Raw genomic sequence first — 25,150 nt, 5'->3', positions numbered from 1 at the left:
TATATATAAAAAATATTGTCACAATACAAAAAAATATACATAATAGACGTCACTATACAAAAAAGAAATATACAAAATAGATGTCACTATACAAAATAGACCGTTACTGTATAATTTATATGCAATAGACTGTCACTATACAAAAATATACTAAGTAGACTGTTACTATACAATAAATATACAAAATAGACTATCAATATACAAAAAATATACAAAATACTGTCACTATACAAAAAATATACATTTCAGGCTATTAGATATAATATGTTTGGAGCGGAGAGACATTTCATGTCAATGAGGAAAAACATAGGCTATTAAAATTTTGAGGGGCTACAGAGGATCATTTTCTCTTTGATAGAGCTAGCAATAATAGAAAATAATATCGGAACACTATGCAAAAAAAATATACAACTACAAATCTCACTATACAAAATATATACAACATATAATATTATTTATACAAAAAATATACAATTTTGATACAACAAAGCTAGAATCTTTCAGATATTTTACTATACTACAATTCATGTGCACACTAGTACAAAATGTTTATATATTTTTTACACATCGTAGTCATTAAATATACAAAATAGATGTCAGTATATAAAATATATATAAAAAATATTGTCACAATACAAAAAAATATACATAATAGACGTCACTATACAAAAAAGAAATATACAAAATAGATGTCACTATACAAAATAGACCGTTACTGTATAATTTATATGCAATAGACTGTCACTATACAAAAATATACTAAGTAGACTGTTACTATACAATAAATATACAAAATAGACTATCAATATACAAAAAATATACAAAATACTGTCACTATACAAAAAATATACATTTCAGGCTATTAGATATAATATGTTTGGAGCGGAGAGACATTTCATGTCAATGAGGAAAAACATAGGCTATTAAAATTTTGAGGGGCTACAGAGGATCATTTTCTCTTTGATAGAGCTAGCAATAATAGAAAATAATATCGGAACACTATGCAAAAAAAATATACAACTACAAATCTCACTATACAAAATATATACAACATATAATATTATTTATACAAAAAATATACAATTTTGATACAACAAAGCTAGAATCTTTCAGATATTTTACTATACTACAATTCATGTGCACACTAGTACAAAATGTTTATATATTTTTTACACATCGTAGTCATTAAATATACAAAATAGATGTCAGTATATAAAATATATATAAAAAAGATTGTCACAATACAAAAAAATATACATAATAGACGTCACTTTACAAAAAAGAAATATACAAAATAGATGTCACTATACAAAATAGACCGTTACTGTATAATTTATATGCAATAGACTGTCACTATACAAAAATATACTAAGTAAACTGTCACTATACAATAAATATACAAAATAGACTATCAATATACAAAAAATATACAAAATACTGTCACTATACAAAAAATATACATTTCAGGCTATTAGATATAATATGTTTGGAGTGGAGAGACATTTCATGTCAATGAGGAAAAACATAGGCTATTAAAATTTTGAGGGGCTACAGAGGATCATTTTCTCTTTGATAGAGCTAGCAATAATAGAAAATAATATCGGAAAAATATAAGTAATACGCTAGAAGGAGGGCTTGAACCTCCGACCTTGTGGTTAACAGCCACACGCTCTAACCAACTGAGCTATTCCAGCTTGTTTACAGAGACACACCAGAAAACAATCTTTAATAGAAAGTCTAATATATTCTTGGATTCCCTTTTTTTTTTTGTCCTCAAGGTAAGATTTGGATCATGCATCATTTGGGTCTATCTAATTTAGCTCTCCACTAAGGTGCATATTTTATTTAAAATCTATATTATATTAAAAGCACGAAGGCACTTAGCGAAATATCGTTTGCCTTTTTTACCTTTGAAAAACTAATTCCAGTTTGGACAAAGTAGTAATTTAAGTTATTTTCCTAATATATAGGTATAGTTATTTAATTGCTTCTCTAATATTTAGTACTTAGAAATTAACTAAATATGCATACTAAATCTTTCCTTATTTGAACTATTATATATGCAAAAATTCTAATATTTAAGGTTTAAATTAATTAAAAATTTACCTATATAAATTTTGTTCCTATTTGAACAAATAGCTAAATTTGGATGTTACCTTCAGGGATGTGAATCACATTTTAAGGGGATGCTATTGATTTATGAAACAAAATATAGACCATATTTATATGTAATTCGAAAACCTTAAAATTGTAAAACTAGAACTTTAGGAGACAAATAGGTAGAATTGTTTTTGTTTCTAACAATATTGATTTCATCATATTTTTCTCTGTTTCTATCTAGATCTTTCAGTAACCAACTTATAAAAATATGTTTCTGCATTTTTCTTTCGTACTTTGACACTGAAGAATTGATATTTTCTTACGAAACGATTACAGATTTCCTTTAAGACCTACATTTTTTAAAGTTATAGAAATTTAAATTTTCAATGGACTACAACATACGTTGGACATTGAAGTCAATCAAAAGTTTCTCAGAACTATTGGTGCTAAAAAAAGTAATATATATATATATATATATATATATATATATATATATATATATATATATATTTAAATCCTGCGGTCGATCTGTTATAAGTTTAATTTTAGTATAGCTTTTACAAAAACAATATCATATATTTTCTGTACTTATAATGTAATATGCACTTATAAATCCATTGTCTTGGCATATACTTTTTTAAAATAATATACGTGAGATGATACGTGCCTTTTTATCCTTTAAAAATAAATTTTATATATGACCAAAAAAATATTATACACAAAATTATAATTTAAGTTTTTCTTTTTAATATTTAGGTCTTTAAAATTAACTAAAATTTTGCTTATTCAAGTGTTCCTTATTTGAATTATTATGTAAGAAGACCTAATATTTATGATTTTAAAATCAATCAAAGTTCATCTTATATAAACTTTTTGCTTGAATTTCAGTACCATAATTTTGTTCTTTCTAGGACAGCTATAGAACTTACTAAAAATTGATATTTTTAAGTTTAATAAATTGTTACTTCCATGCTACTTTGTAATTTATTTAGGTTTAGACGTTTAGCTTGTTTTGTTTAGCTTGTTTTGTGTATATTTAGGACATTGCACGTTATACGTGGCAAAATAACATTACGCTTAAAATTGCAAGAGCTACTAAATAATTTAATTTTATTAAAAAAACACCTTAACATACTCAAAATACATCAAGCAGACATATATTCTCAGAAGAATGTATATTAAGTTTAATTTTTTTCCTAATAGAAAATATTACTTCTTCTATGTTTGAATATTATTTTTCATAGAATTACAACCAATTAATTTTATATAATTTTATTATCTTAATAAAAACAAAAAATATAGTGCAAGACCAATTGAAAATTATAACTAAAATCGATAATGTCGGTTAGCACTCTTTTGATGTTCCTTATTCTTAATTATGGATTTACAGACGACCATAGAATTAAAATAAATTAATTCTATATAATTGATTATCTTACTAAAAATAAAAAATAAAAAAAGATTTTTTTTTTTGTAGCAACTTGTTTGCCATATTTTTTGTGGAGTTTCAACTATTGTTTTCTCGATCAATGCATCTCATATTCTTATTACTTTACTGATTTATTGTTTATTAATTAAAAATTTAATAATATATATAAAGAAAAATATTATTATTTTCCTTCATAATTACACTTAAATATTTTAAAATTGGGATGAGCTAATATAAAAATCTGAAAAAGGTAAAGAATTATTCCTTTAGTGTTGAAAACAAATATAGTTACTTTTTTAATTAACTGATTAGCAAAAGAATTCAATTCAATTGAACTACATATTAAGACCTAATATTTAGAAGTTTAAAATTATTCAAGATTAAAAAAGTTTCATTATGATATTTCCATAAATGTGATAATAATTTATTTACATATGACTTTCTAGATATATTCCAATACATGAGGTGTCTGATATCAAAAATAATAAGCATGAATAATAATGTTACATTCTTTGAAGCTACATGATATTTGGTTGGTTGCAAGTTGCGATAATACAAATTATGTAGAATTAATCTCTCAAAAAGCTATATCATCTTTTCATCTAATTTTAATAATATATATATATATATATATATATATATATATATATATATATATATATATATATATATATATATATATATATATATATATATATATATATTTCTTGCTTTTACCTAACCCGCTTTTCTTTAACAATAATAAATTATATGATAAATAGTCATTTTAAACTTAATGCAATAAATGGAGGGCATCAGGTTGGAAGACGTTTAATTGTATAGGAGTTACACGAAATTATAAAAGTTGGTGTAATAAAAATTAAAGTTGAAAAGATAGAAGGCAAAAAAACATGTCAAGTACACCGAAAAAAAGGAAACAATGAAGACCTAATAACTTATAAAAAATTAAAATTGAAAAGTAAAATTATTATTCTTTAAATAGTATAAGCTCTAACTCTTCTTTTTTTTTTTTTTGCCAAAAATTTACATTTTTTTGTAAATACGAAGCAACTTGTGCTGACACATTATTTAACATTTAGTTCAAATTTTTAATCGAAGCTATTTAAATTCGATTAAAACACGACATTAATATTATTTATATGATAAAAAATATAGTTTATCAATAATTTTTTATTATTGACGCAACAAATACGTGCAATGCACACACTCTAAGACTAGTTGAATAAAAGTAAGGAGCACAGCTGTTTTAACAAGTTTACGAGGAATCAGAAGCAAAGGTTTATGAATATCGTTGCCCCCACACTCCCCCTTTCATGCCCCCATTCCCCCCAAATAGAAATCAATCTATTTTTCCATTTTTACCACAAAGACCAAAATCCCATCCTCTCTGTTCATGTTGTCATTATATGTGGATCGGGTTGGTTCGGTTTTTATCAAAATTAAATCAAACCAACTATATCGGTTTGGATTGGATCGATTTTTTCGAGTTATTCGGGATTTTTTTATTACATGAATATTATTTCAATCTTACTTTGTTAAAGTTGTAGATAAAGTTTTGGTAAGTGAATGTATATTTAGTAAAAAATAAAAAAAATTGATAAATATATGATCTATAAAAATATTCTTATAGGAAAATTTTTTAATAATACATAATAGGTATTTTCTTAGTCGTCTAACAATAATTTTTCATTGATCTACGCTTTCAAGTTTAATCGAATTTAATAATTAAACATAAAAATCACTATGATACCTAAACAACGATATGTTCTATCTAATTTTAAATTATCGAAATATCATATCAAATTCGAAAAAGATATAAGAAATTTTGACATATGAATATGAAAGATGTAAAGATTCGGTCGATCGTTTTGAGTGTTGTAGCCCCGTTCCCCCATTTACTACTCATTTTATGCTTATTAGTCGCTATGTGACTTATCGGGGTAGTTGGTTCCGTTCGAGGGATGTTTCGAAATGAGTTGAGATACTTAGTCTCAAGGTTGAAAGTTTAAGTTGAAAAGGTTGACCGGATGTTTACTTATGTGTAAATGGCTCCAGAATGGAGTTTTGATGGTTCTAATAGCTCCATTGGATGATTTTGGACTTTGGAGTGTGTCCGCATAGTGATTGGGAGGTCCGTAATTTATTTAGTCTTGAAATGGCGAAAGTTGAAAAATTAGGAGTTGTGAAAGTTGAGAAGTTTGACCGAGAGTTGACGTTGTGGTTACCAGGCTCGGATTTTAGTTCTGGGAGTTGGAGTAGGTCTGTTATGTCATTTATGACTTGTATGCAAAATTTGAGGTCAATCGGACGCGGTAGAAGTCGGAATTCCTTAGTTTTTATTAGGTTTGAATTGGGGTGTGATTCCTATTTTTGATGTTGTTTGATGTGATTTGAGGGCTTGACTAAGTTCGTATCATGTTTTAGGACTTGTTGGTATGTTTGGTTGAGCTCCCGGGGGCCTCAAGTGAATTTCGGATGGTTAACAGAGTGAAATTTGGACTTGGGTGACTGCTGAAGCCTGTTGGTGTGGAGTGTCTGGTTTTCTTCTATACGATCGTGTGGTTAGGTCCACGATCACGAAGGCGTGTTGGTCACTGATGGAATTTTGCTCTATGCATTCACGAGCAGGAGTACGCGACCGCATAGGTGGAGCAGTCAATGCATCACGGACGTGTGGGTGGAGCCGCGTTCGCGAAGAGGAAATGAGGCAGGAGCTAGTCACGTGCGTTGCTCTATGCGAACGCGTGGGTGTTTATGTGATCGCGTAGGTTGGGAGAGGTAGTGCATCACGTTCGCGTGGACTTGCCTGCGTTCGCGTATGGCTGAGTTTGGCAGCTTAGTAATTGTACTTTGCGATCGCTAAGAAGGTATATCTAGGCAGACTTAAATATTTCAAAACGAAGGTTTGAGTTCATATCACAAATTTGATTTTGGGAGCTCTGTTGGAGGCGATTCTTGGAAAGATTTTCAAGGGAGTGATTGGGGTAAGTGATTCTTACTTAGTTTTGGTTAAATTCCATGATTATATCTTTGATTTTATCATTTAATTAGTGATTTGGCTTGAAAAATTGGGGGGAAATGTAGAAAACTTCTTAGGCAGAATTTTGGGGATTTGAGTGAGATTTTGGTATCAAATTTGAGTAATTTTGGTATGGTTGGACTCTTGGTTGAATGAGTGTTCAGATTTTATAACTTTCATCGGATTCCGAGACGTTGGCTCGGGGGTTGACCTTTTGAGTTTTGATATAGAACTTAGCATTTTCATACAGAATTGATTCCTATAGCTTGAGTTGATTGTATCGAATTGTTTGTGGCAAGATTCGAGGCACTCGGAGGCTGATTCACGAGGTAAGGGCTTGTTGGAGTAGAGATTTGCTCGGTTTGAGGTAAGTAACACTTCTAAACTTGGTTCTGAGGATATGAAACCTCGAATTATGTGTTATGTGGTTGGTGTTGAGGTGACGTACATGCTTGGTGACGGGCGTATGGGCGTGCACTGTAGGAATTTTAACTTGGTCGATTCTGTGGAACTCTATAGATGCATAATCTTGTTATTATCCATATATTCTCCATGTGTTAGAGAAATTGAGCTGCAAGTCATGTTAGAAATCGTGCCTAGGCTACATGTTGGTACTGTTAGGACCCCATAGAGGTCGCATTACATGTTGAATTATTTGCTTAATTTGAAATCATGCACTCAGTCACGACTATTATTTGCATATCATATCTCAGTCTCTATTGTAATCTATTTATACATTATATCATCATTGTTTGGGCTGATTATCATGATTCTTGTGAGCCCGAGAGAATGGAGAGATTGATGACTAAGTGAGGCCGAGGTCCTGATTGTGAGGATATTTATGGGATCGAGATGCACGCCGCAACATGTGTTATTGATTCATTCCATGATTGACTTATTATAGCGCTTAGGATGGATTTGCCCCTCCGGAATCTGCACACCCACAATGAGCGCATATACCTACTGAGTGCGAATACGAGTGCGAATGCCGAGCGATTGGGAGGATTGAGTGGCTGTGAGGATGGAGTGACTGTGAGGAATGAGTGGGTAACGATCCAGCCGGTCATTTTGAGAGTGATAGCCTCGAACCCTTATTAATTTCTCCCTTTATTTCATTATGTGGTTACGTGACTTGTCCGGAGGGTTTGTTTTTGGTTTCGGAGTGAGATTGGACACATAATCCCTAAAAATGGAAGTTTAAGTCGTACGATTTGACTGTAGTTTGAATTATGTGAAGACGACTCCGGAATGGAGTTTTGATGGCTCCAATAGCTTCATATGGTGATTTTGGTCTAAGGTACGTGTCCGGATGTTGATTTGGAGGTCAGTAGGTCATTTCGGCATTAATTGGCGAAAGTGGGAAAGTTGAAAGATTTTGGAAGGTTTGATCGGGAGTGCACTTTTTGATATCTGGGTCGAATTCCGATTCCGAAAGTTGGAACAGGTCCGTAATATCAATTATGTCTTGTGTGCAAAATTTTAGGTCAAACAGACATGATTTGATAGGTTTCGGCATCAGATGTGGAAATTCTAAAGTTTATTAGGCTTGAATCGATGCACAATTCGTGTTTTTGATGTTGTTTGATGTGATTTGAAGGCTCGACTAAGATCGTATGATGTTTTAGGACTTGTTGGTATATTCAAACGGAGTCCCAAGGGCCTCAGGTGTGATTCGGATTGAAACCGGAACAAAATGAGACTTTGTGAAATCTGCTGAAGCTAGGCTGTTCTAGTGTTTTCGCACCTGCGAAGAATTGGCCGAAGGTGCGGGCTCGCAAAAGAGAGATCTTGGTCGCAGAAGCGAGTTTGGTCATGCCCAGCAGTGGTCATAGAAGCTGGAAATATTCCGCAGAAGCGCCTTCACTTCTGCGATGGCAAGGGGCGCAAAAGCGCCAGTGGTCCCAGGTGTGATCCTATTCCCGCAGAAGCAGTTTCGCAGATGTGGGTCCCTATCTGCAGAAGCAGAAGCCCTGGACTTAAGTGTTTTCCGCACCTGAGATGACATTTCCGCAGGTGCGGCATCGCAGAAGCGATTCTTGGGCCGCAGATGCGGTTTGACTGGGCAAAAATAAGGAAAAGTCGAGGGTTTGTTTTCATTTTCACTTGGGGACTTTGACAACTCAGATTGAGGGGAGAATTTGAGGGATTTTCATAGGAAACATTTGGGGTAAGGATTCTTGACTTATTTTTGATTAATTCCCACTAATCTATCTTTCATTTCCTCATCTTATTAAGGTTTTGGGTTGGAAGAATTGGGGAAAAAATGGTGTAAAGTTTATAGACCAAATTCTTGAGTTTTGAAAGGCCAATTGAGGACGGATTCGAGTAATTCTTATATGGTTGGACTCGATATTGAATGGGTGTTCTGGTTTTATAATTTTTGTCGGGTTCTGAGACGTGGGCCCGGGTTGACTTTTTGGAGCGATTTTTTAATTCTTTGCTAAAGTCGTAATTTCATTATTTAAATTAGTTTTCTATAGTTATATTTATAGTATGAAATTATTTTGGCTATATTCGAGCCAATCGGAGTTGAAAAATCGAGGGAAATGCCTTCTTATTGATTGATTGAGCGAGGTTTGAGGTAAGTGACTTGTCTAATCTTGTGTGGGGGAAACTTCCCTTATGATTTGGTACTGTTATGGTAAATTACAATACGTGAAGGCCGTGTACGCGAGGTGACGAGTGCGTACTCGGGCTAAATGTGAAAAAGTCCAGTTTTTGGTTAGTAGTTTCCTTTTTATTTCCTTAATTGAGTTACTCTAGCATGTGTAGTCATCATGTTTAACGTAATTTCACATGTCTACGTGTCTTATTTCTTATTTGCAATTTGTACAACATGCGTAGCTGAATTACCCGTTTCCTTGATTCTGTATTCATTCTTTAACTGTAGAATTCTTTGCGTGTATCATCATTGTTTCAATTGTTATGTGTTGGTTTTCGTGATTATTGTTGAGATAACTATTGGTTGTGGCACGAGGTTTCTGCTGTGCAGATTGTTATTGTGGCACGGGGTTTCTGCCGTACGGGTTATTATTGTAACATGAGCTTTCTGTCTTGCAGTTGTTATTGTTATACGAGGTTTTTGCCGTGCCGCTGTGAGATATTTACTTTTGGGACTACGAGTCGATACCTCGGGAGTTCCCTTGTTGTTTTCCTTTGTTTGTTGCATTGTTGTTCCTTAACTTGTAAGATTCGTGTTTTTTTACGTGTTGTAATTGACTTCTTTGATTCCATGTTGTTATCTTCTGTGAATTTCTATTATTGCACTTCTATGTCATTTCATTACATCGTTATACCTTCTGCCTTATTTTTTCTATTATTTCCAGTAGGGCCCTGTCCTGACTTCGTCACTACTCTAACCGAGGTTAGGCTTGGCATTTACTAGGTACCGTTGTGGTGTACTCATACTATGCTTATGCTCATGTTTTTGGTGCAGATCCAGGTGCATCCTATCAGCCTCGATATTAGTGCGATGTGTTGCTGCTTTGGAGACTTCAAGGTACACCTGCCTGCATCCGCAGGCGTCGGAATCCCCTTTTATCCCGCTCATTTCTTATTTCTTTACATTTTGATAGATAGTGATGTATTGGATCGTTCGACACTGTATTTAGAGCATGTGACTCATATCTCACCAAGTTTTGGGATTTAACGTATTGAGTTTTGGTAGATTCTTTTTATGAAATTGTTGAGATGTTCAAGTTTTAATCTCTTATTTAATATTTTCACATATTGATTAGGCTTACCTAGTCTTAGAGACTAGGTGCCATCACGATATCCTACGGAGGGAATTTGGGGTCGTGACAAGTTGGTATCAAAGCTCTAGGTTCATAGGTGTTATGACTCACAGGTAGGTTTAGTAGAATCTCATGGATCGGTACGGAGACGTCTGTGCTTATCTTCGGGAAACTATGGGACTTTTAGGAAAAGCTTCACTTCTTTGATATCTTATCGTGTGAAAGTTTTGACTTCTGATTCTAAATTTCATTCTTTCTATTCTCTCACAGATGGTGAGAACATGTACAGTTGGATCAGATGACCAGACACTCGCGCCCCCAGTTCGAGCCGCGAGAGGCCGGGGCCGGGGCCGGGGTAGAGGCCGAGGACGTCCATGTGGTGCAGCCAGAGCACCCGCACAACCTGCTATAGAGGAGTCACCAGTAGCTCCATTTGGAAAGCAGGCACCTGAGACGCCTATTACTGCACCAGCCCTCCAGCAGACTCTCGCCCAGTTTCTAAGCATGTTCAACACTTTGGCTCAGGCAGAGCTGATACCACTCGCTTCTGCCACATATCAGGTCGGGGGAGGAGCACAGATTCCTGCCGCCCTTACCCCAGAGCAGCGGGTCCAGGTCGACCATGTTCCTAAGGTCATACAAATGCAGCCAGTATCCTCAGTGCAGCCCGAGGTTAGGGCAACAGTTTCTAAAGAGGAGCAACTCGGGCTCGAGAGGTACAAGGAGTACCACCCTCATACTTTCAGTGGCTTGGCATCAGAGGATGCCTATCATTGGTGGCGAGCATATGAGTTGGGTAGTCCAGCCGAGGCAGCTTCACTTACTTGGACTCAATTCTCGGATATGTTCTTGAGGGAGTATATTCCCCAGAGTCTCTGAGATGCATGGCGCGTAGAGTTTGAGCAGTTGCGCCAGGGTTCTATGACCGTGTCAGAGTATGTGGTCCGGTTCAGTGATTTGACTAGGCATGCTCCAGCCTTAGTTTCTACTGTTCGAGAGTGGGTTCGTCGATTTATCGAGGGGCTCAACCCCAGTATCAGATTTAGCATGGCCCAAGAGTTGGAGATGGACATCGCATACCAGCAGGTAGTGGGGATTGCTAGGAGATTGGAGGGTATGCTGACTCGGGAGAGGGAGAAGAGAGAGGTCAAGAGATCTCGAGAGTCTAGCACATATAGTGGTACTCGTACCTTAGCTACAACTCATCAGGGTAAGGGTTATGTGAGTCTCCCTGTTCATTCATCACTTCCAGCCGCCAGCGGTGCTCCGGGCACTCCTAGGCCTCAAGCTCCTTATTATGCATCGCCATTGTTTAGTGCACCTCTTGGAAGGGGTGCCTCCAGCGGTCAGTCCATCCGATTAGGCCCGAGCCAGCCACAACAACCACGTCCTCTAAGAGCTTGTTTCGAGTGTGGTGACACTCATCATATGGTGAGGAATTGCCCCAGGCTTAGGAGGGGTGCACCTCCACAGACCACTCAGGCACCGCGAGCCCTACCGGGTCCTCAGGCTATGATTAGAGCACCAACTACCACTCTACCTGCATAGCCAACTAGAGGTGGAGGTCGAGCAGGTAGAGTTCGCCCTAGATACTATGCTCTTCTTGCTAGGACGGAGGCAGTTGCATCCGACTCTGTCATCACAGGTATTATTCTGGTCTATCGTAGAGATGCATCAGTCTAATTTGATCCAGGCTCCACTTCTTCTTATGTGTTATCTTATTTTGCTCTGTATTTGGGTGTATCCCGTGATTCTTTGAGTTCTCCTATCTATGTGTCTATACCCGTGAGAGATTCTATTATTGTCGACTGTGTGTATCGGCCGTGTTTGGTTTTTCTTAGTGGTTTTGAGACCATAGCCGATTTATTGTTGCTCAGTATGATGGATTTCGATGTTATCTTGGGCTTGGGCTACTTATCACCCTATCATGCTATTCTTGATTATCACGACAAGATGGTGATGTTGGCTATGGTAGGTATACCAGGCTAGAGTGGAGAGGTACTTTAGATTATGTTCCTAGCAGGGTTGTCTCATTTCTAAAGGCTTAGCGTATGGTTTAGAAGGGGTGTGATACGTATCTGGCATATGTGAGGGATGTTAGTGCTGATACTCCTACCGTCGAGTTAGTTCTGGCAGTGAGGGATTATCTAGATATATTTCCGACTGATTGTCCGAGCATGTCGCTGACAGGGATATCAACTTTGGTTGTGATTTTTTACCTGACACTCAACCCATTTCTATTCCACCCTATAGTATGGCCCCAACAGAGTAGAAAGAATTAAAGGAACAATTGCAGGAGTTGCTCGATAGGTGCTTCATTTGGCCCAGTGTGTCGCCCTGAGGTGCTCCTGTCTTGTTTGAAAAGAAGAAGGATGGTTCTATGCGAATGTGTAATGATTATCGCTAGTTGAACAAGGTTATAGTGAAGAACAAGTATCCATTGCCACATATTGATGACCTATTTGATCATCTTTAGGGTGCCAGAGTGTTCTCTAAGATCGGCTTGCATTTAGGATATCATCAATTGAAGACTCGGGAGCCAGATATCCCGAAGACTGCTTTCAGGACTTGGTATGGTCATTATGCGTTCCTTGTGATGTCTTTTGGGCTGACCAATTCCCCAGCAACATTCATGCACTTGATGAACAATGTATTTTAGCCTTATCTTGACTTGTTCATCATTGTGTTTATCGGCGACATTCTGGTGTACTCCCGGAGCCGAGAGGATCATGATCAGCACCTAAGGACTGTGCTTCAGACCCTGAGAGAAAAGAAGTTATATGCAAAATTTTTGAAGAGTGAATTCTGGCTAGATTCAGTGGCATTTTTGGGTCATGTAGTATTGAGTGAGGGGATCAGGGTAGATCCAAAGAAGATTGAAGCGGTATAGAGTTGGCCCAGACCATCCTCAGCTATGGAGATCCAGAGCTTTCTTGGCTTGGCGGGTTGTTACCATCGATTTGTAGAGGGTTTCTCGACTATTGTAGCACCTATGACCAGATTGACCCAGAAGGGTGCTCCATTCAGGTGGACCGGGGAGTGTGAGGAGAGATTTCAAAAGCTCAAGACTTCTTGGACTACAACCCTAGTGTTGGTATTGCCTTCTGGTTCGGGATCAAAAATAGTGTATTGTGATACGCCATGCATTGATCCTAGCGTGGTGTTGATGCAGGACGGTAAGGTGATTACCTACGTGTCTAGACAGTTGTATGGTGATTTTGGTCTTAGGAGTGTGTCCGAAAGTTAATTTAGAGGTCCGTAGGTCATTTCGGCATTAATTGGCGAAAGTGGGAAAGTTGGAAGATTTTGGAAGGTTTGACCGGTAGTGCACTTTTTGATATCGGGGTCGGATTTCGATTTCGAAAGTTGGAACATGTCCGTAATGTCAATTATGACTTGTGTGCAGAATTTGAGGTCAAACGGACGTGATTTGATAGGTTTCAGTATCGGATGTGGAAGTTAGAAGTTCTAAAGTTCATTAGGCTTGAATCTATGCGCAATTTGTGTTTTTGATGTTGTTTGATGTGATTTGAAGTCTTGAGTAAGTTTGTATGATGTTTTAGGACTTGTTGGTATATTCAGACGGGATCTCGGGGGCCCCTGGTGTGATTCAGATTGAAACCGGAACAAAATGAGACTTGTGAAATCTGCTGAAGCTGGGCTGTTCTGGTGTTTTTGCACTTGCGGAGGATTGGCCGCAGATGCGGGCTCGCAAAATCGAGCTCTTCGTCACAGAAGCGAGTTTGGTCATGCCCAGCAGTGGTCGCAGAAGCGGGAAATATTCCCCTGAATTGCCTTCGCTTCTGCAATGGCAAGGGGCGCAAAAGCGCCAGTGGTCGTAGGTGCCATCCTATTTCCGCAAAAGCGGTTTCGTAGATGTGGGCCCTTATCCACATAAGTGGAAGCCCTGGACTTAAGTGTTTTCCGCAGGTGCAGCATCACAGAAGTGATTCTTGGGCCGCAGATGCGGTTTGACTCGGCAGAAATAGGGAAAAGTTGAGGGTTTCGTTTCATTTTCACTTTGGGAATTTGAGAGCTCGGATTGAGGCGCGATTTTGAGGGATTTTTAGAGGAAACATTTTGGTAAGGATTCTTGACTTGTTTTTGATTAATTCCCACTAATATTTCATCGATTTCCTCATCTTATTAAGGTTTTGGGTTGAAAATATTGGGGAAAAAGGGTGTAAAGTTCATAGACCAAATTCTTGGGTTTTGAAAGGCCAAATGAGGTCGGCTTTGGATAATTCTTATATGGTTGGACTCGATATCGAATGGGTATTCTAATTTTATAATTTTGGTCGGATTCCGAGACGTGGGCCTGGGTCGACTTTTTGGAGCGATTTTTCAATTCTTTGCTAAAGTCGTAATTTCATTATTTAAATTAGTTTCCTATAGTTATATTTATAGTATGAAATTGTTTTGGCTAGATTCGAGCCGATCAGAATTGGAAAATCGAGGGAAAGACCTTCTTATTGAGTGATAGAGCGAGGTTTGAGGTAAGTGACTTGTCTAACCTTGTGTGGGGGTAAATTCCCCTTAGGATTTGGTATTGTTATGGTAAATTACAATACGTAAAGGCCATGTACGCGAGGTGACTGCGTACTCGGGTTAAATATTAAAAATTCGGTTTTTACTATATAGTTTCCTTTTTATTTATTTAATTGGGGTTACTGTAGCATGTGTAGTCATCATGTTTAGCCTAATTTCACATGTCTACGCGTCTTATTTCTTATTCTCAATTTGTACAACACGTGTAGCTGAATTACCTGTTTCCTTGATTCTGTATTCATTCTTTAACTATAGGATTCTTTGCATGTATCATCATGATTTCGGTTGTTATGTGTTGGTTTTCGTGATTATTGTTGAGATGACTGTTGGTTGTGGCACGAGGTTTCTACCGCACGGATTGTTATTATGGCACGAGGTTTCTTTCGTGCGGATTGTTATTGTGGCACGAGGTTTCTGCCATATGGGTTGTTATTGTAGCACAAGGTTTCTGTCGTGCGGTTGTTATTGTTGCACGAGGTGTTTGTCGTGCCGTTGTGAGATATTTACGTTTGGGACTACGAGGCAGTACCTCGGGAGTGCCCTTGTTGTTTTCCTTTGTTTGTTGCATTGTTGTTGTTGTTGTTGTTGTTGTTGTTGTTGTTGTTGTTGTTGTTGTTCCTTAACTTGTAAGATCCGTGCTTCCTTATGTGTTGTAATTGTCTTCTTTGATTCCATGTTGTTATCTTCTGTGAATTTCTATTGTTACACTTCTTTGTCATTTCATTACATCGTTATATCTTCTGCCTTGTTTTTCCTATTATTTCCAGTAGGTCCCTGACCTGACCTCGTCACTACTATACAGAGGTTAGGCTTGGCAGTTACTAGATACCGTTGTGGTGTACTCATACTATGCTTCTGCTCATATTTTTTGTGCAGATCCAGGTGTATCCTATCAGCCTCAATATTAATGCACTGTGTTGCTGCTTTGGAGACTTCAAGGTACACCTGCCCACGTCCGCAGGCGTTGGAGTCCCCTTTTATCCCATTCTTTTCTTATTTCTTTACATTTTGATAGACATTGATGTATAGGATTGTTCGGCACTGTATTTAGAGCATGTGGCTTATATCTCACCATATTTTGGGATTTTAGGTATTGAGTTTTGGTAGATTCGTTTTATGAAATTGTTAGGATGTTCAAGTTTTAATCTCTTATTTAATCTTTCCGCATATTGATTAGGCTTACCCAGTCTTAGAGACTAAGTGTCGTCATGATATCCCACGGAGGAAATTCGGGGCCGTGACAGAGGGACTGTGAGGATGGAGTGAATGGGAGGACTGAGTGACTCATACTCCGTGAGTATGCATATGATTTCATTACCGTTTTATACTTCAGTTGGCATAAATAACTGTCATGTAGATACAGAGATGTACCATATCTTGTTTCAATTGAATTTGACATGATTTACATGTTTGGGCTTTAACTGTTAAACTTGAAAGCATGCCTACATTTCTATAGTGTAATCCTGTAATTGAATTGTACCTGTGAAGCTCGTCACTACTTTCAGCCCAATAGTTAGACTTGTTACTTAGTAAGGTTGTTGTACTCACGCTACACCATGCACTTCGTTTGCAGATCCAGGTATTTCCGGACACGGTGGGTGCTGATTTTCATAGTTGTTCAGTCATTCGGAGATTTTCGAGGTAGCTGCTCTGGCGTTCGTAGACCTTGACTCTCCTCCCCTATCCATCAGTCTTATTTATTCAGTTTTAGTTTTTCTTAGACAGTATTTCAAACTTGTATTGTATAGATACTCATGTACTAAGTGACACCCTGATTTTGGGAACTTTTGTATTGAGTTGCGACGGTTTTATCAGTTTTATGAGATTTTTATTTATTTAAACTTGTTTTAGCATATCTTAAATTTGAAAGTGTTGGAATTGTCTAAGTAGTCGGCTTGCCTAGTACTATGATAGGCTCCATCACGATAGGTTGAGTTTTTGGTCATGACAAGTTGGTATTAGAGTCTAGGTTACATAGGTCTCACGAGTCATGTACAGTTTAGTAGAGTCTTGCGGATCAGTATGGAGAGGTCTGTATTTATCTTCGAGAGGCTGCTGAACCCTTAGGAAAACTTCGCCTTCTTGTATTCTTGTCATGCAAATTTGTTGATTCCAAGAACTAAACTTTTGTTGTTCTATTCTCTCACAGATGGTGAGGACACGTGCTACTGGAGCGGACGGACAGCCAGTACCACCTGCTAGGGCCACGAGAGGTCGGGGTCATGGTAGCGGCAGAGGTGCAACTTGTACAGCAGTTAAAGCAGCACATACAGATCCACCAGTCGCTCCAACTTAGGAGCAGGTTCCATATGTGGTTGAGCCAGTGAGGCCAGCTCAGGCACCAGTTGTGCCCATTGTGATTCCAGGCCTTTAAGAGGGTTCGGATCAGATATTAACTGTGTGTACTAGCCCCACTCAGGCGGTTTTTGTTTTGACCGCGCCAGCCACTTGTCAGGCCGGGGGAGGTACTCAGACTCCCGTCGCCCGTGCTCCAGAGCAGGTGATGCAAGGTCTTCAGAAACCGGGGATACTACCAGCCCCGCCAGATGCAGTTGCTCAGGCCTAGATGGGTCCCGTTATGAGTGATAATGAGCAAAAGAGACTTGTGAGATTTAGGAGACTCCAGTCTCCATCATTCAGTGGGGCTAAGCCAGAGGATGCCCAGGGCTTCTTAGATAGGTGCCAATGGATTCTTCGTACGACGGGTATTCTGGAGACTAGTGGGGTCTCATTCACTACTTTTAAATTTACTCGGGTTGCCTTCAGATGGTGGGAGGCCAATGAGAGGAGCAGGCCAGTCGATGCTGCACCACTTTCATGGCATGAGTTCTCCGTCCTCTTCTTGGAAGAGTTTGTGCCACAAACCCGTAGGGAGGAGCTGCGTAGGTAGTTCGAGTAGCTATGTCAGGATGGCCTGTCTGTGACCCAGTATTAGATAAGATTTTTAGAGTTGGCTCATCACGCAGTTTGGCTAGTTCCCACTGAGAGGGAGAGGATTAGGAGGTTTATTGATGGCCTGCACTATCAGTTGCATTTTGTTATGACTTAAGAGAGTGTATCTGCACTATCAGTTGCATTTTGTTATGACTTAAGAGAGTGTATCAGACAACTAGAGGTCGCCCTAGAGGGGGAGGCCGATCAAGTGGTGGTCAGGCCCGATTCTATGCTATTCCTACCAGGCCAGATGTTGTTGCTTCAGACATAGTGATCACATGTATTGTCTCATTATGCCACAGGGATGCTTCTGTATTATTTGACCCTGGTTTCACTTATTCGTATGTATCATCATATTTTTCTTGTTATCTTTATATGCCCTGTGAGTCCTTAGTTTTATCTGTTCATGTCTCTATGTCTGTGGGCGATACTATTATTGTGGACCGTGTATATCGGTCGTGTGTGGTGACTATTGAGGGATTGGAGACCAAAGTTGATCTTTTATTGCTTAGTATGGTCGATTTTGACGTGATCTTAATTATGGATAGGTTGTTTCCATGTCATGCTATTCTGAATTGTCATGCAAAGACAGTGACATTGGCGATGCCGGAGTTGCTAATGATCGAGTGGAGAGGTTCTCTAGATTATGTTCCCACTAGGGTAATTTCTTATTTGAAGGCCTAACAGATGGTTGGGAAGGGGTGTTTGTCTTATTTGGCCTTTGTAAGGGATGTTGGTGCTGATACTCCTACTATTGATTATGTTCCGGTGGTGCGAGACTTTCCAGATGTGTTTCCTGCAGACCTGTGGGGCATGCCGCCTGACAGGGATATTGACTTTGGTATTGATTTAGTGTCGGGCACTCAGCCCATTTCTATTCCTCCATATCATATGGCACCAGCTGAGTTGAAGGAATCGAAAGAGCAGCTTCAAGAACTTCTTGATAAGGGGTTTATTAGGCTTAGTGTGTCGCCTTGAGGTGCACCGGTTCTGTTTTTGAAGAAGAAGGCTGGTACTATGCGGATGTGCATTGACTATAGGCAGTTGAACAATGTTACAATCAAGAATAAGTATCCTTTGCTACGCATTGATGATCTATCTGACCAACTTCAAGGAGCGGGGGTGTTCTCTAAAATTGATTTGAGGTCTGGGTATCACCAGTTGAAGATTCGGGACTCGGATATTCTACAGACGGCATTCAAGACCCATTATGGTCACTACGAGTTCCTTGTGATGTCTTTTTGGGCTGACCAATTCCCCAGCAGCATTCATGCATTTGATGAACAGTGTATTTCAGCCATGTCTCGACTCTTTTGTCATAGTATTCATTGATGATCTCCTGGTGTACTCACGTAGCCAGGAGGAGCATGCCCAACATTTGAGGATTGTAATACAACGACTAAGTGAGGAGAAACTTTACGCTAAGTTCTTCAAGTGTGAGTTTTGGCTTAGTTCGGTGGCTTTCTTGGGGCACGTGGTGTCCAGTGAGGGGATTAAGGTGAATCCAAAAATGATAGAGGCGATTTAGAGTTGGCCCAGACCGTACTCAGCTACTGAGATTCAGAGCTTTCTCGGCTTGGCTGGTTATTATCGTCATTTCGTGAAGGGTTTCTCGTCTATTGCAGCGCCTTTGACCAAATTGACCGAGAAGGGTTCTCCATTCAGGTGGCCAGATGAGTGTGAGGAGAGCTTTCAGAAGCTCAAGACTGCCTTGACCACAGCTCCAGTTCTAGTTTTGCCTTCAGCCTCTGGCTCTTATACATTGCGTTAGGATGCTTCTCAGATTGGTATTGGTTGTGTCTTGATGCAAGAGGGTAGAGTGATTGCTTATGCTTCGTGTCAGTTGAAGCCCCATGAGAAGAACTACCATGTTTATGATTTGGAGTTGGCTGCCATCATTCATGCATTGAAGATTTGGAGGTATTATCTCTACGGTGTGTCTTATGAGGTATTTATGGTTCAATGGAGTCTCCAACACTTGTTCAAACAAAAGGATCTAAATTTGAGGCAGTGGAGATGGTTGTAGTTGCTAAAGGACTATGGTATCACCATTCTGTATCATCCCGGGAAGGCCAATGTGGTGGTCGATGCCTTGAGTAGAAAGGCGGTAAGTATGGGTAGCCTTCTATTCATTCTTGTTGGTGAGAGACCACTTGTAGTTGATGTTCAGGCCTTGGCCAACTACTTCGTGAGATTAGATTTTTCGGAGCCCAGCTGTGTTCTAGCTTGTGTGATTTCTCGGTCTTCCTTATATGATCGCATCAGAGAGCGCCAGTATGATGATCCCTATTTGCTTGTCCTTAAGGACACGGTTCAACACGATGATGCCAAGGATGTTACTATTGGGGATGATGGGGTGTTGAGGATGCAGGGTCGGATTTGTGCGCCTAATATTGATGGATTACGTGAGTTGATTCTTGAGGAGGCCCATAGTTCGCGGTATTCCATCTATCCGGATGCCTCAAAGATGTACAAGGAATTGAGGCAACATTATTGGTGGAGGAGGATGAAGAAGGATATAGTGGGGTTTGTAGCTCGGTGCCTAAACTGTCAACATCTGAAGTATGAGCATCAGAGACCGGATGGATTACTTTAGAGGTGTCACGACCCAACTGGAGGGTCATGACTAGCACCCGGGCCATACTTGCCGAGCACCAACGTACATTTTCTAACCTTCCTTATTATCTTTAAGGGCCGACAAGACCAATATAAATGAAAGACATGGATCATGAACATCCAACAATGAAAGATAATGTCATGAACATACGTAACATGGGACGACAAGACTGTCAAGAAACTATATATAAGGTACGAGCTACCATGGTGCCATGAAAGACTATACAACAAAAATCAGCCGACAAGGCATTCCAAACCATACATGAGTCGACACCTGTCTATGAGCCTCTAAAAGAACATAAGTGCTACAACATTGCCGGAACAGGGCCCCGACATACCCATAATGTCTATAACAAAAATGCATACCAAGACCACGGCAAGTCCGGAGAAAGGATCTTGCCAATAACGCTGAACCGGATAGCCTACTGTGATGGGGGAGCTGCGTCTACCCGTCTATCAGGACCTGCAGCACGACATGTAGCGTCCACAAATAAAAAGGACGTCAGTACGAATAAAGTACTGAGTATGTAAGGCAGAATAGCATAAGTAAGAACAATAATGTAAACAGTGATAGGGAATATACAACCTGTGACATCTGGGTACCTCTGAGGGCTACTGACATGAAATACATGATACATACATATATATATATATATATACATAAACGTTTAAAACATATGCCTTTGTGGGCATCATCATCATCATATCGTATGCCTTTGTGGGCATCATCATCATCATATCGTACCCGGCCATAATAGGCTCGGTAAAATGTACCCGGCCATCATAGGGTTCGGTAGAATCGTACCCGGCCACGTGGAGCTCGGTAAAACCCAACTGATCAGTGGTTGCACAATAGGTGCCATACCCGGCCGACTATATCGCGGCTCGGTAGAGTAAAATAGATACATATATATGATGCATGCTGGACTCGTTGGAATCATAATTTGAACCTTTCGGAGTGACGTAAGGTCGGTATCCTTCGTACACGTTATTAGGATTAACTCTTCATCAAGAATCTTATAAGAATCAGGAACTACCAACAACATTGATAATATAAGAATAAGAGAAGTAACATCAATATCAATCGTTTCATAAGAAGGGCAGCAATGTAAGTACTGCTAGCTTCTAAGAGTAGAGTATCTTTGGGAGCTCGTTCATTACATTATGTACAATTGGAGTCGTGCAAAAGAATGAAGGGGATAGCCTCACATACCTTGTATATACTGCCCAACCTCAAGCTATGCAAATGTCACGACTCCTTAGTCTACAATAAGAGAAATGACACTATCATTATCGTTTAAGCGTCGTAACTATTATGTATCGACCGCAACCTATTTTACGATGAAACGGACAGCACCTCCCCTATTTATATGACTTCCCACAAGTCAATACAATCACCAAACAGCCCAAACAACATCATTAATAATCATATTGAGTCTCCAAAACAGTCCACCAACTAACAATATTACTACCAAGCCTTTCGATATATATTTCACAAGTTCTAGCATCAACGACTTAGCCACAACTTGGATACTCTTAAATATATATAGAGTAAGAGGTTCATTACCTTTAAACAGAAAGAACAACTCCAATTTGACCTTAATTTTCCTCGAAATATCCCTTCAATTCTGCCACAAGAACAAGGAAGCGAAACTAGCAATTAATTCGGGTTTTTCGGCACTAGAATTACTTTAGAAGACTTGAAATCACCTAGGGTTGATATTAAAAACTTGAAGGTGTATTTACAGAACATAAAGCACTTAAAACAACCTCCCACACGAGCTGGAACAACACAAAAATCAGCAACAACAAGAAAAACAAGAAACTTACTAGCACCACGGGATTCCCGACATTTGATTTGTGTTGTTTGCCCTTTGTTTGGGTCTTGGATCATGAGAGAACTTTGAGAGAATGTTTTTAGGGTTATAAGGTCTGAATATACTGAAAAATAATGACTTAAAACGGGGTTGAGTTATCTTATATATGTCCAAATATCTTAAACCGCCTTTGTGGGCCCCATAGAGAGCAGCTTGGCGCACTCTCGCGAAAACGCGAATATCTCTCTATTCCGAGATCGTATCAACGAACGGTTTAATGCGTTGGAAACTAGACTCATAGATCTTCAATTTGATAGGTAGATCACCCCATAATTCCAAGCATATTGGGAGTAAAATGCAGTAACATTTGACCTAAAGTTTAAGTAAAATTATAAACCTAAGTTGCGACAACTTTTATCGACTTTTATTTCATAACTCGCTTGACTTCAAGACTTATGATGCGGATATTATATGATTCAAATACATTAAAACAAGACCTCTTGGGACAGTTAATCACCTCTAGTGTTATCCGAAAATACGGGTTACAACATCCTTGATTAGCTTAACTTCAAATACTTGTTAACCACTCTTATACACCCTTGTATCGTTTAAGACCAATAGGATTAACTTATTATCATCTCAAAGATAATCTCTTCTTGGATTTACGTCGACTACCTTACGGCGTGATCTATGATATGCGAATTTGGGTTGTAACATCCTCTCCCCCTTAGGAACATTCGTCCTCGAATGTAAGGGTTTATGGGGTGTCTAACTCATCGTGGATTCCGACGGAGATTTCCGGCTGAGTTTCCCTTATAAAATGGACACTAGCCAAACTTGCAAGCAGTTAAACCCAACCTATGGCCATACAAGACTATACAAAGCATTATGGATATGTACATTATCTGCATATCACCATTTTGTATTAAAAAAAGAGTATTCACAAGCTATTGCTTACCTCATAGAGCCGTTTCACCTTATAATGCGTCCTTCTTTCCCCCGGTATCCTCGTTATTTTCACTCTGGAATAGGTAAGGGTATTTAGACTTCATCTCCTCTTCTGCTTCCCATGTCATTTCTTCTATATTCTTGTTCCTGCATAATACTTTCATGGAAGCTACATCCTTTGTTCTCAGCTTGCGGACTTGTCGATCTAATATAGCCACTAGCAGTTCATCATATGATAGATCCTTTGTAACTTGTACATCTTTGATAGGGACGACCCGAGAAGGGTCTCCAATACATTTCCTCAACATAGATACATGGAATACCGGGTGGACAAATTCCAATTCAGATGGCAATTCTAACTCGTAAGCAACCTGTCCAATTCGTCGAAGAATTTTGTACGGCCCAATATACCGTGGACTCAACTTACCCTTCTTCCCAAAACGCATAACACCCTTCATCGGCGAGATCTTCAGGAAAACCCAATCACCAACCTCAAATTCCAGATCACGACGTCGGACATCGGAATAAGATTTTTGCCTGCTTTGTGCCGTCCTCAGCCGCTCTTGTATCAGTTTCACCTTCTCAATGGCTTGGTAAATCAAATCTGGCCCATATAATTCTGTCTCACCGACTTCGAACCATCCAACTGGTGATCTACATCTCCTCCCGTACAGTGCCTCATACGGGGCCATTTTAATACTGGAATGGTAGCTATTATTGTAGGCAAATTCTATAAGTGCCAGATGGGCATCCCAATTCCCCTTAAAATCTAGAACACATGCTCGTAGCATATCTTCCAGCGTCTGGATGGTACGTTCAGCCTGTCCGTCAGTCTGCGGATGGAATGCAGTGCTGAGATTTACTTGTGTGCCTAAACCCTTCTGAAAAGACCTCCAAAAGTTAGCCATAAATTGAGCTCCTCGGTCTGATATAATAGATACCGGCACACCATGAAGCCTAACAATCTCCTTGATATACAACTTCGCATAATCTTCAGCCGTGTAAGTTGTCTTAACTGGTAGAAAATGGGCAGATTTTGTAAGTCGATCAACTATCACCCAAATGGAGTCAAACTTATGATAAGAGCGAGGTAATCCAATAATGAAGTCCATATTAATCACCTCCCATTTCCAGGTCGGAATCTCTATATTCTGAATCAATCCACTGGGTTTCTGATGCTCGATCTTTACTTGTTGACAATTAGGACACTGGGCTACAAATTCTGCAATAGACTTCTTCATGTTGTCCTACCAATACTGCTCCTTAATGTCATGATACATCTTTGTCGAGCCAGGATGGATAGAATATCGGGACTGATGAATCTCAATCATAATCTTCTCTCGCAACCCTGCCACACTAGGCACACATAATCGGCCCTGGTATCTCAGTGTCCCATCTCCTCCGATCTTGAAAGCTGTAATCTTACACTGCTGAATTCCCTCTCTCAATCTTACTAAGGTAGGATCTTCATATTGCCGTGCTTTTACCTCGGCTACCAAAGATGATTCTGCTGTATTCTGTACAGTAACACCTCCGTCATCAGAGTCCAACAATCTGATTCTCATATTGGCCAGCTGGTGAAGCTCTTTGGTCAACCCTTGTCTACCTGCCTCAATATGTATTAAGCTTCCCATTGACTTATGGCTGAGAGCGTCTGCCACAACATTGGCTTTACCAGGATGGTACAATATCTCGACGTCATAGTCTTTCAGTAATTCAAGCCACCTACGCTGCCTCAAATTCAACTCCTTCTGCTTGAAGATGTATTGTAAACTTTTGTGATCTGTGTAGATGTCAATATGGATGCCGTATAAGTAGTGCCACCATATCTTCAAAGCATATATTACTGCAGCCAATTCCAAATCATGAGTCGGGTAATTCTTTTCATGCTTCTTCAATTGTCGTGATGCATAAGCAATCACCTTCCCACGTTGCATCAATACGCACCCCAAACCTATACCTGAGGCATCACAATATACCACATAACCTTCTGTTCCTTCTGGGA

At 38.9% G+C, this 25,150-nt stretch overlaps 1 non-coding gene across 1 annotated transcript; it reads right to left on the bottom strand.

Annotated features, from left to right (window-relative positions):
* Positions 1-1,620: 1,620 nt before the first annotated feature.
* Positions 1,621-1,694, bottom strand: TRNAN-GUU (transfer RNA asparagine (anticodon GUU)). The gene has a single exon. It is a non-coding gene; the product is annotated as a tRNA-Asn (tRNA).
* Between the last annotated feature and the right edge of the window lie 23,456 nt (positions 1,695-25,150).

This window comes from Nicotiana tabacum, chromosome 22 (assembly GCF_000715075.1).
Source record: "Nicotiana tabacum cultivar K326 chromosome 22, ASM71507v2, whole genome shotgun sequence".
Taxonomy (NCBI): Eukaryota; Viridiplantae; Streptophyta; class Magnoliopsida; order Solanales; family Solanaceae; genus Nicotiana; species Nicotiana tabacum.
This window is presented reverse-complemented; position numbering and strand designations above follow the sequence as displayed.